Below are 10,598 nucleotides of genomic sequence, written 5' to 3'. Positions count from 1 at the left end.
TCCAATCAGACATCCTCGTTTGCTCTGGGTTCTGTTGTGGGGCAAGCACAGGTAACTTTTCTATTTTATTTTTAATCTCTATGTGCTTTGCTAATTTTCTTTGTTTAAAAATATTTAAATAGCAAGGCATTCACATGATTCTACAACGAAACAGTAAGAAGTTTTACAGATATTTCTGCCCTAACGTTATGTATGCATTCCCCCCCCCAAAAAAACTCCTCATAAGGACTCTAATATGAAATAAAGGACTTGACTGATATAAGAGGAAAACATAAAGACACCTTGAGACCGTGAGGAAAGATGGAAGCTGGTGGTTCATGCAGACAAGGCAGACTGACATCCCCATCAGAAGTTCCAGGACGGGGCGCCTGGGTGGCACACTCGTTAGGCGTCTGCCTTCGGCTCAGGGCGTGATCCCGGTGTTCCGGGATCGGGTCCCACATCGGACTCCTCCGCTGGGAGCCTGCTTCTTCCTCTCCCACTCCCCCTGCTGTGTTCCCTCTCTCGCTGGCTGTCTCTCTGTCACATAAATAAATAAAAAATCTTAAAAAAAAAAATGTTCCAGGATGAACAGCTGAGGTTTTGCACAAAATGAAGATGCCAATGATGGCTGGCTCTGGCTCACCCTCTAGTGTTCGTGACCCGAAGGGGCACCTGCACCCCAATGTTCATAGCAGCAATGTCCACACTAGCCAAACTGTGGAAAGAACTCAGATGTCCAGCAACAGAGAATGGATAAAGTAGATGTGGTTCATATATACAATGGAATATTACTCAGCCATTAGAAAGGATGAATACCCACCATTTGCATCAAGATGGATGGAACTGGAGGGGATTATGCTAAGTGAAATAAGTCAGTCAGAGAAAGAATTATCATATGTGATGAGGTTGGGAATATAGGTGAGGTTCAGTGGGGTGGAGTCCGGAGCCGACGACCAAGAAAGAATTCTTGAGACGTCTTTGGTGCAAAACGGTGGTTTATTAAACCACGGGGACAGGACCCGTGGGCAGAAAGAGCTGGGGCCCCAGGTTGTGAGGGGGGCTGATTATATACTATGGGGTTGGGGGAAGTAAGGAAAAAGGGAGGTTGAGAAAGTACTTTCATATGTTAAAGAAGACTCACGGGATACCGGAGGCCTGGCCATTGTCACGTTAAGGTTGTTTACCCCTCTAGTAAGGCATTAACGTGAAGATAGTTGGGAACTTCCTGGAGGAACGTTACACTCTACCTGCTGTAAGTATCCATCAATGGGCTGCAGATTATAAAGACATTCAATTGGATCTACATTCCCTTCCAGAAGCTAGGTTATTGGTAGAAATGCTTCGTTCTTGTAAACTGCTAAGACATTTGTAAACTGAGGGAGACTTAAGTCTTGCAGGATTGTGGTATCTATAGGTTAACTATTTCTTTGCCCTTTAGGGCAGCCAGGAGTGCCTGAGGAATGTCACCTACATCCCATGGTGGGGGGTGCGGGGTGTCAGTTTCTGCTTTGTCCTCAGCTTGCCTTCTGTTCCCTCATCACTATGGTTTCACTCGTATGTGGAATTTAAGAAACAAAACAGAGGATCATAGGGGAAGAGAGGGGAAAATAAAACAAGATGAAACCAGAGAGGGAGACAACCCATAAGAGACTCTTAATCATAGGAAACAAACTGAGGGTTGATGGGGGGAGGTGGGTGGGGGATGGGGTAACTGGGAGATGGGCATTAAGGAGGGCACATGTGATGAGCCCTGGGTATTGTATGCAACTGATGAATCACTAAATTCTACCCCTAAAACTAATAATACACTATGTTAACTAATTGAATTTAACTTAAAAAAATTTAAATAAAATAAATAAATAAAACTTTAAAAAGTGATGACACGTGCATGCAGAAAGTGAAACAGAACGCTGCCTGGTGGGGAACTGATGGAGATGGGGGAGAAAGGCCGCCTGCGACGCCAGCTGAGCCGAGCGACAAGAAGGGACCAGACGGTGGGGGGGGGGGGAGGCAGCTCTGAGAGATAAGCGGGGCCTGCCTGCGTCCCCGCGCGCTCCGAAGACAGCGGACCGCCTGCAGCAGGGCCAGCGTCTCGGGCTGGACGATGCACGGAACGGCCTCTGAGTGGGGCTAGTACGTCCTCGGACGGAGGCTGGGAAGCACGCGCTCTCCTGCACACCAGCGGGACGAGCAGGTGCCCAGACCACACCCAGAGCCCGGCAGGCGGGTCCCGTCCAATAGGTGAGGTCCACACCCCTCCGCCGCCGAGAGGACCGAAAGGGAGCGAGACGGCCCTGCGGGCGGGCGGAGACGGAGGGTACGAATAGGGGCGTGTGGGTCTGCGCACGCCACCCTCGACAGCGCCACTCTTCAAACCCGGGGCTTCCGCTTCAGATTCCTGCCCCACCCCGCGAGAGGGGCGGGGGCCGTGCAGGGTCCGGGCTTCAGGACCCCGAAACCCACCCTCCAACCCCCGCGAGCCGGCCGACGCGCGCCACGGCAGGAGCAGGTAGGTGGCCGGCGCCGAGACCCTCTCCCGCCCCGCCCTGACCCGCGCAGCCTGGGGGACCGGGGCTGGGGGTGGTGGCCGGGACGCGCCGGAGCCCCGGGAAACCTCCCCAGCGAGGCCTCGGGGACCCCAGGGCCCCGTATGCAGCCACCAGGAGGGAGACAGCCGCACGGAGCGGGGCGGGGCCCCCAAGCTCTCGGAACCTCGCTTTTCCCTTCTGCGGAATGGGGACAATAATGCTGCCCGTGTGAGGGTATTTTAAAGCGCCTCCCTCATCGCAGACGCTTCGGAAAGGGTGGTTGATTTTTGTAAAGAACCCCCTTTAGGTACGTGCGTGCCAAAGGCCTTCCGGGTCCAGGACGCGAAATTAGGCCAGGTGGGGGGCGGGGAGTCCTACTTAATGCCGGCGTCTGGCCGGCCGCACTCCGCCGCAGAGCCCCCGCCGACGCGGGTCCCGCGCGGGCGGAGGGCCGGGGGTCCCGGCTTCCGCGTCCCGCACCGAGGCCCAGCTAGGCCGCGGAACTGCGCTCCCCTCCAGCTCCCCGGGAGCGCGCCCTGCCCGCCCCGCCCGCGGCTCCCGCGCACCCTGGCTCCGCCCGGTCGCAGGTCCGTGCGCTCGGGCCCCGTCGCCCCGCCCCCTGCAGAGGCCCGCGGATTTGCCCGGTGATCGGTGACGTCGGGGAGGCTCGCGCTCCCATTGGGAGGCGGCGTTCGTCGGGGGCCAATCCGGGCGCTGATCCGGGGAGAAATCTCGGAGCCGCGCTCGGCGGAGCCCGGAGGCCTCGCGGCGGGGACGCGACCCGGAACCGGCCGCCGCGGGAGAGCGGGCCCCGGGCCGGCGCTCGCGGCCCAGGAGCTCGGAGAGCGGTGAGTCGGGGGCGTCGGACGCGGGAGGGCCGAGGCGGAGGGCGAGGGGCGACCGGCCGCGGCGCGCGCTGGGTCCCGTCCGACCTCCCGCCCGGCGCGCCCGCAGGTGCCCGGGGCCCCGAGGGCGGCTGCGGGGCGCTGTGCGGTAAAGCGGGTCGCCACCTGTCCCTGGAGCCGCGCACTGACCCCCGCCAGCCCGGGCGCGCTCTCCCGGATTACCTGTCCCTACTTGGCCTTCCAGAAAGGACCAGATGCCCGCTGCGCTCGGGATCCTGACCCCGCCGCGAGGGTGGGGGAATGACACCCGGCCGTGCACGCCGCAGACTGTGCGGGGACACTGCCGAGCCTCCCCCAAGTTTAGAAGAAGCAGCTCTTTTAAAATAGGCTTTATGGGTTTTCTTCCCTAAATTGCGATTTTTGTCTGAATGCGTTCGTTGTAGAACTTTAGGCTTATAGAAGACCTTGCAGACCTTTCCCCTCCTAACACCTCAGGTCCGCATGGTGCATTGATCTGTTGTCACTGGCCCAAGCCCACGCTCACTCCGCCGGGGAGTGCTCGCCAAGCACCTGTCCGGCGTGGAGACCAGTCCAGCTTACCGGCTTACATTGGTCAGCGTGACTCGTTAGGTCCCCGGGGCCGTGGCGGCGGCTCGGACTCGGTGGGGGTGATCCTGACACTTTGGAGGAGTGCTGGTCCAGTGCATGGTAGGGTGCCCCTCTACTGGAATTGGGTGTTTTTCTCCTAAGACCAGACTGGGGCTTACTGGGAGGGAGACTCCATCCTCTGGGAGGATGACACGGCATCAAGGGTACGTCCTGTCAACACGACTTGGGACTTGATGTGGCTCGGGCTCACCTGAGAAAGGTTTGCCAGGTTTCTCGGCTGTGAAGTTGCTGTGTTTCCCCCGTTTCGTACCCTACTCTTTGGAAGGAAGTGACTGTGCAGCCCCCACCGGAGAATAGGACGGTGTGCTCCTCCTGCCTCAGGACCAGTTGCTGCACCTAGGATTTGGGATTCTTTGCATGGAGACTGGTCTCTCTTGTCCGTATTTATTAACTTACCCAGTCCTTTATCATCAGCATGGAGTCGTGGATATTTATTTTATTCTTTGGGTTATAATCCAACCCTACTTTATTTTGTCGCTCAAAGTGTTGAACCTTTGGTTACTGGGGGCTCTGTCAGGTTGGCTCCTGTGTCCTTCCGGGGGGGTATTTTTGTAGAGCTTTTTGCTGTCGAAAGCACTTTGACTGGGGGGCTTCCCTTGAATGTCAAACAGTGTGATGAACTGGACAAGACATCATTACTGTCCTCCTTGAGAGGTAAGGAAACGGAGGCCGAGAAGAAAGTGACGGGTAAGACATCTTAGCCGTCACTTCCCTGCAAGGGAGTGACAGGCTGGTGTCGGACCACGCCAGAAAGCATTGCAAGCCGCAAAAGGAAGTCCACGGTCTGAACTGAGGTTTCTTGGGGTCCCTTCAGACTTTGGCCCCGGGGTCAGAATGGGAAGACAGTGGCTTTGGAAAACAAAGGCTTCATTTGACTCTTATGCAGGAGGAAGTACAACTCACCAGATCAGTAGACATGGAATGTTGACTGTCTCCCCAAACAGTGTGTGTGGAAGGAGGCAGGGGGAGATCTGGGAAATGTTTGTGCTCGAGAACGTCTAATCTGAGGGGGCCTTGTGCAGAAGCAAGATGGTGAAGTGGGCAAGGGAGGCCTGGTGGGGGTCGGGGTGAAGAAGAGGATGGTGCCCTGGAGGCACGGAGTGACTGTGTGCCGGGTCCTGGAGGTGGAGGGCCAGTGAGGAAGGGGGCATGGGTTCACCTTCTGGCCGGGGGAGGTGGGCAGCCACGTCGGCCGGGAAGCCCTTGGTAGTACCGTAATGACCCATAGCGCCTGCAGAACTGCAGAAGCCTCCCGGGGGAGAGCCCTTCAGCTCCAAGGTAGGATGGGCACGCTGGGGAGGAGGAGGGGCTTGTGAGGGGCGTGTCCGATTCAAGCCGTCCAGGATGCGCTGGAACAGAGACCATGTGCAAGCACAGCAGGTGGGGGTTGGGGCTCTGGGGGAGGAGCTGGCGATCGGCTGAGGCCGCAGTGTCGGTCAGATGTGGGAGCGCTGTGGGCCCTGCAGTGCAGGCCTGACCGGAGCTGGGACTGGGCAGGAGGGGGACAGGATGGGAGCTGCGTGGTCGACAGACCGCCCGGGTGCTGCCTTGTAGGAGATCGGCCACACCCCACCAAGTCTAAGTCGCTGTCCGTTTATAAATGTCCCACCTAGACACATGTCTCAGTTCGGTTGGGGTGTGCTACGGATCACATTCCGGAGAGGCTGAAATGCAGTGACGTGGAGAGCTTACGTCTGATGAACAGTTGTACCCTTTGCCAGTTCTTAGATCCCTCCGTGCTCCGGGGAACGAAGGCGGAATAGCTCCGTCTCACTCACCCGTAGATGGTGAGAGGCTCCATTTATGACCTTGAAAGAACCAGCTCCGATACGCCGGCCTTGTCCTGCCTGATTGTGGCAAACCAGCCCCAGGATGCCTGGCCCAGAGATTTCGTCTGTTCCGTCCGCTTTGGTTGCTCTCGATAACGGCCATGACTTTAGGCTGCGCGCGGAGTGTGCTCACTGCACGTTTATTCCCGTTGGCCTGCGAATGGCCTCCATGTCCCCTCCACACCCGTCTCTTTTGGCATTGTTGAGCTGTGCAGAGGTCAAGGGTGTAGCCCCAGGCCGCCCAGCAGAGTCACTGCCGCGGGGCGAAAATCTGGGTTTTGGTGCTCACCCAGGAGTCTTCACTGCCGGCTTCAGTTAGAGCAAGAGCCGGGGATGGAAGAAGGTTCTGGTTGTGTCTCTAGGGCTGTGGGAAGGGGCCTGACGGCTGAGCAGCATGGAGATCAGGCAGGTCCTGGCAGATTGCATTCCACCTGCGGGGCCAGAGAGGGAGCTGCCACTGGGTGTCCCCTTTGTCTACGTGAATAGGCGGTTTTTCGGTTGGTTTTTTTTTTTTTTTTTTTTTTGCACAAATTCTTCGTGTCTTTCAAGCTAGTCACCTTCAGCATCGTCCTCTGCTTTATCAGTCAGGATTCCTTTTTTTTCCAGGTGACGCCCAGGTGCCAGCCGGCTGAGCATAAAGGGCGTTTACTGCCTTGTGCAATGATAGCACAGTTCAAGGGTCGGCTGGCTTCAGGCACAGCTCGATACAGGCTTTTACAAGATGCCATGAGGACCCAGTTTCTTGCGCTTCCCGTCTCGGTGGGCTTCATCCTCAAACAGGCTCGCCCTCTGCTGAGCAAAACGGCGCTTGTAGCTCCAGACCATCCTGACGTCGCCTCTGGCAGATTCTGGAGAAACAGCAGACTCTTCCCGGTCTCAGCTAGGTCTCCTTGTGACTAGCAGCCCTGAGTCATATCCTTACCTCTGAAGCAAGCCCCGGGGTCAGGGAGGCATGGGCTCGTTCTGTTGCTCCACCCTTGAGCGGAGGGACTGCTGTGGCCTAAGCACCTGACCAAACTTAGCAGAGTCAGCAGAGGAAGGAAGAATGGAAGCTGGGCGGACCCCCGAGAGATAAAGCGTTGACGGCACTTACTGCTTGGAGCACAGAGCACAGCCCCGTCCCGCGGTCGCCTGCTGCAGGGCTCTGTGCCCCGCTCCGCTTCCTTTCCCACTTCCTCCCCTCCCTTCCGCTCAGCGGTAAGCATACACGCACACACCGGGGGATTCGTTTCCCTCCCCCAGACGGCACATTTATCAACGCCGACACGGCACGTGTTGGCAAGGCCGTGGAGCAACATGAGCGCCCGTGGCTGCCGCTCGGAACGTACAGTCAGGGTGGGAACAGGGTGGCCTGAGCTGGGCAAGGACACATCTGCTGGCTCGTGTGCGCCGGGGCGCGTGCACAAGCCTTCACAGAGCCGTGTTTGTCGTTGTCCCAAACGGACGGTCAGGCGGCCGTGTGCCGTAGCCCGCGGGCGTACCTCCTCTTCCCGCGCTCTGCGGATGCCACGTGTGCTATGAAGGGGGGTTTGTGGCGACCCCGCAGCGGGCAAGCGTGTCAGACCCTCTTTACAGCGGCCTTCGCGTCCCTGTGCATCTCTCCATGTTTCAAACCCGCACATTATTGTCACAGTTGTCACGGTGATCTGGGATCACGGTTCCAGAGCGCTCCAATGACAGCAGTTTTTATAGTAAGGTATTTCTTAGTCAAGGTTGGTGTATCGTTTTTAGAGCTATCACGACTGCACACTTCACAGGCTACCACATGGGGTAGATGCGGCTGGAACGAGCTCACCGGCTGGCCTTGCTGCGGTGTGCACTCCTGCACTGGTCTGGAGCTGCACCTCCAGCACCTCCGACGCAGAATTACAGCGCCAAAGAGCGGAGAAAATGAGCGGAATCAGCTCGCGCTCGCAGCAATCAGCCTACAAACATGATGTCCGCATGCACCCCTGCAAACAGACGCAGGACGATGGCATCCAGCTGCCCCCGAAAACCAGGGAAAGTGCCGTCGATGAATGCGCAGCTAGGTGTAGACACGGGGGTGGGGGTGGGGGCATCATCACCCACGCCAGCACCACCTCGCCCCGCGTCTGCACTCCTGCAGCCAGGCCTCGCTGCCCGGGCACACGGGGGTGGGGGTGGGGCATCATCACCCACACCAGCACCACCTCGCCCCGCGTCTGCACTCCTGCAGCCAGGCCTTGCTGCCCGGGCACAGGGAGAAGCGCCTCTCCCTCCCTAGGCATGGAGCGTCTTGTCAGAAGGGGCAGGTGGGGGCACGGCTTGCCCTGCTCCGCGGACCTGTAGGAAGCATGCGCGTCTCACGCTCTGGGCCAGGCACGGCGCTGGCTTCTGGGGATAAGCGGACACCGTGTCCATCCACACGTGACAGAGAAAGCTGGTGGGAAGCAGGTGACTGTGCTGATCAGCCAGGCCTCACCCCTGCAGAGATGTGCGTGAGGCAGTGCGGGTGCTTTGGGCTTTACGGGGGAGCGTGTGCCCTCAGCCTGTCGGTCGGGAAGGAGTGGCCAGAGGGGGCAGCTTTGACACTTGGGCTGGGACAGGAGTCGTGTTCACGGCAGAGGGAGTAGCGTTTTCAGATGGCTCGGGCAGGAGGGCGCGTGGCACCTTCGGAGGCCTGGAGAGGGTTTTGGTTTGGCCCGGGGTCAGGTCTGGGTAGGGAGTGGCAGGAAATGAGCCGGCAGACAAGGCTGGGCTTGCAGGGGCTGGAGGGAGATCTGACTTTAACCCCTGGGGCTGCAGAAAGCCTTGGGGGGGTTTTAACCGGGGTGGCCATGTGTCACACGGGCGTTTGAACATGGGGCCAGGGTGTGTCTGGGGTGAAGCCGGCCTCAGGGGCCGGCCCGCTGAGCAGCGGAGGGGGAGCTGTCCGTAAGTCGGAAAGCCTGAGGGTTGTGTCGCGCCCACAGTCAGCGGCGGTCCCAGCTCCTGAAGCCTCACTCAGTCATACGACAGCCTGCCAGGAGCTCTGGGGGGGAGGGCAGGGATTTTCCCGCCTCCTTCCTGCCGCGTCCCCAGTGCCTGGCACATAGTAGGCCTGCAGCACGAATCTGTGAACTCTGGGGTGAGCTCTGCTACTTAGAGCCCCCCATGGCACCGTCAAGCCCGTCCCACGCCCCACGGAGCCCTGTGGGCCGTTCCGCAGTTCAGAGCATGTCTCACGCTGCCCCCAGGGGTGTGTGTGGCCGCCCTGTGCTTCAGAGAACCGCTGTCCACGGCCTGCGTCCCCCGAGACCGCCTGGCCCGCGGCCACGGCTGTAAACCCTGGGCCAGGCCTGCGGCAGCATTGCCTAAGCCACAGCCTCTCGTCTGCTGAGAGTCCTGTCCTCTCCGGGTTTGCAGGAGGTGTTGCAGACGTTGACTTCGAGGAGAATTTGCTTATTTCCGATTAAGAAATGGGGCTTCAGCTGGGGCCCCAGGTGCCCTTAAACGGGTTTCGCACCAGGCCTGGAGCCCTCGGCTAGGTGCTCTGGTGATGAGAAAGAAGGGGCTTGTGATCAGAACCCCGAGTGTGGGCAGGAGTGGCAACCTGGAGGCCAGAGTGCAAACCACGGCCCTCCACTCACGTCCCTGGGCTGGGATTCGGTGTCTCCTGGGTCCCTTTCCGTGGCATCGGGGGGAGGGTGCAGGCAGCAGAAGCCACGGAGAGCTGAAGGAGGGTTTAGTGCCTGCCAGGGCAGAAGTTGACGGCTATTAAGAAAAAAGGGTCCAGGGTTCTGACCCATCCCGTCTGCCGTCGGGCCTGGGTAGGGGTGGGGCGAGGAGTGTGTCTGCCCAGAGGTGTGGACGCCGACTGCCGTGCCTCCTTCCGCTAGTTCTTGCAACTCCCAGCTACTCCCTGGGGCAAGAACTGTGCGTGGCCCCCACACCCTGGAAGGTGCTGCCTGCACGTGGTGTCGCCTGGCCAGTGTGTTGGCGGGCACGCAGGAGGCCTTTCTGGGGTCCAGAGACGAAGGGGGCGGGCAGAGGAGACCCAGAAAGGCAGGGGTGTGTCCGGTTCTGCCTGGCTCTGTAGGATCGCAGCCAGACTCTGGTTTGTGAAGGCACAGAGGAGCTGCCCACGCCGGAGCGGGGATGCGTGGTCCCTGCTACGGGGTCACCAGGGGATGATCCCAGGTTTCCGAATTCTCATCTGGGGACGGGACTGGGTGGGCCTTGTCATCTCGGAGGCTTCTTCCAGCTCGGGTGTTCTGTGGTTCCTGTCTGGCCGGAGCCAGGCGTGGAGAGCAGGGGGACGGTCACCCCTACTATGGAAGCGGGAGAGATCAGAATGTTCCAGAAGGCTGAAGTGATAGAGGGCAGAGCATGGGGGAGTTCCTGGGGGCGGGGGGTTGGTGTTTCGCTGGCTCTGAGTGTGTGGCTGGTGAGCGGGCCCTGTCCCTCCCTGGCTCCCGCACCAGAACCCCGTCCTCGGCGTCCACGCTGGCATGCCCGCACTGCCCGGCTCGAGGAGCGTGTCCATGCGGACGGCCTCATCCGAGCTTCCTGGTGTCCTGTGGACTGGGGCATCCAAGCCGTGCCCCCGGGCCACTGCTGGACCCTCCGAGCCTCAGTTTTCCCACCAGAGCACCCTGAGCACTGAGTAACATGAGACGTGGACGTGGCAGGTGAGGTGGGTCCGAAGTGAGTGCGGGTTACGCAGCCCTGCGCTGTCGGACCCCAGGCCTCGTGCACGTGCACAGGTGGCACCCGTGGCCCCGAGCGGCGGGCGGCACACAGAG

At 59.5% G+C, this 10,598-nt stretch overlaps 1 protein-coding gene across 2 annotated transcripts in view; it reads left to right on the top strand.

Annotated features, from left to right (window-relative positions):
- The first annotated feature begins 2,029 nt into the window (after positions 1-2,029).
- Positions 2,030-10,598, top strand: part of LOC103681985 (tripartite motif-containing protein 26) — a 20,119-nt gene continuing 11,550 nt past the window's right edge. Inside the window, exons 1-2 of one of the 2 annotated variants that reach the window (XM_040644879.1) lie at positions 2,030-2,223; positions 2,377-2,491. The gene's annotated coding sequence lies outside the window, so the exon portion shown is untranslated. Of the gene's footprint in view, positions 2,224-2,376; positions 2,492-3,264; positions 3,359-10,598 lie in introns of those variants that run through there. The other variant, XM_040644880.1, reaches the window with a different exon arrangement.

The sequence above is a fragment of the Ursus maritimus genome, unplaced genomic scaffold, assembly GCF_017311325.1.
Source record: "Ursus maritimus isolate PB19 unplaced genomic scaffold, ASM1731132v1 scaffold_30, whole genome shotgun sequence".
NCBI lineage: Eukaryota > Metazoa > Chordata > Mammalia > Carnivora > Ursidae > Ursus > Ursus maritimus.
The sequence above is the reverse complement of the archived record's forward strand: the minus strand, read 5'-3'. Positions and strand labels throughout refer to the sequence as shown.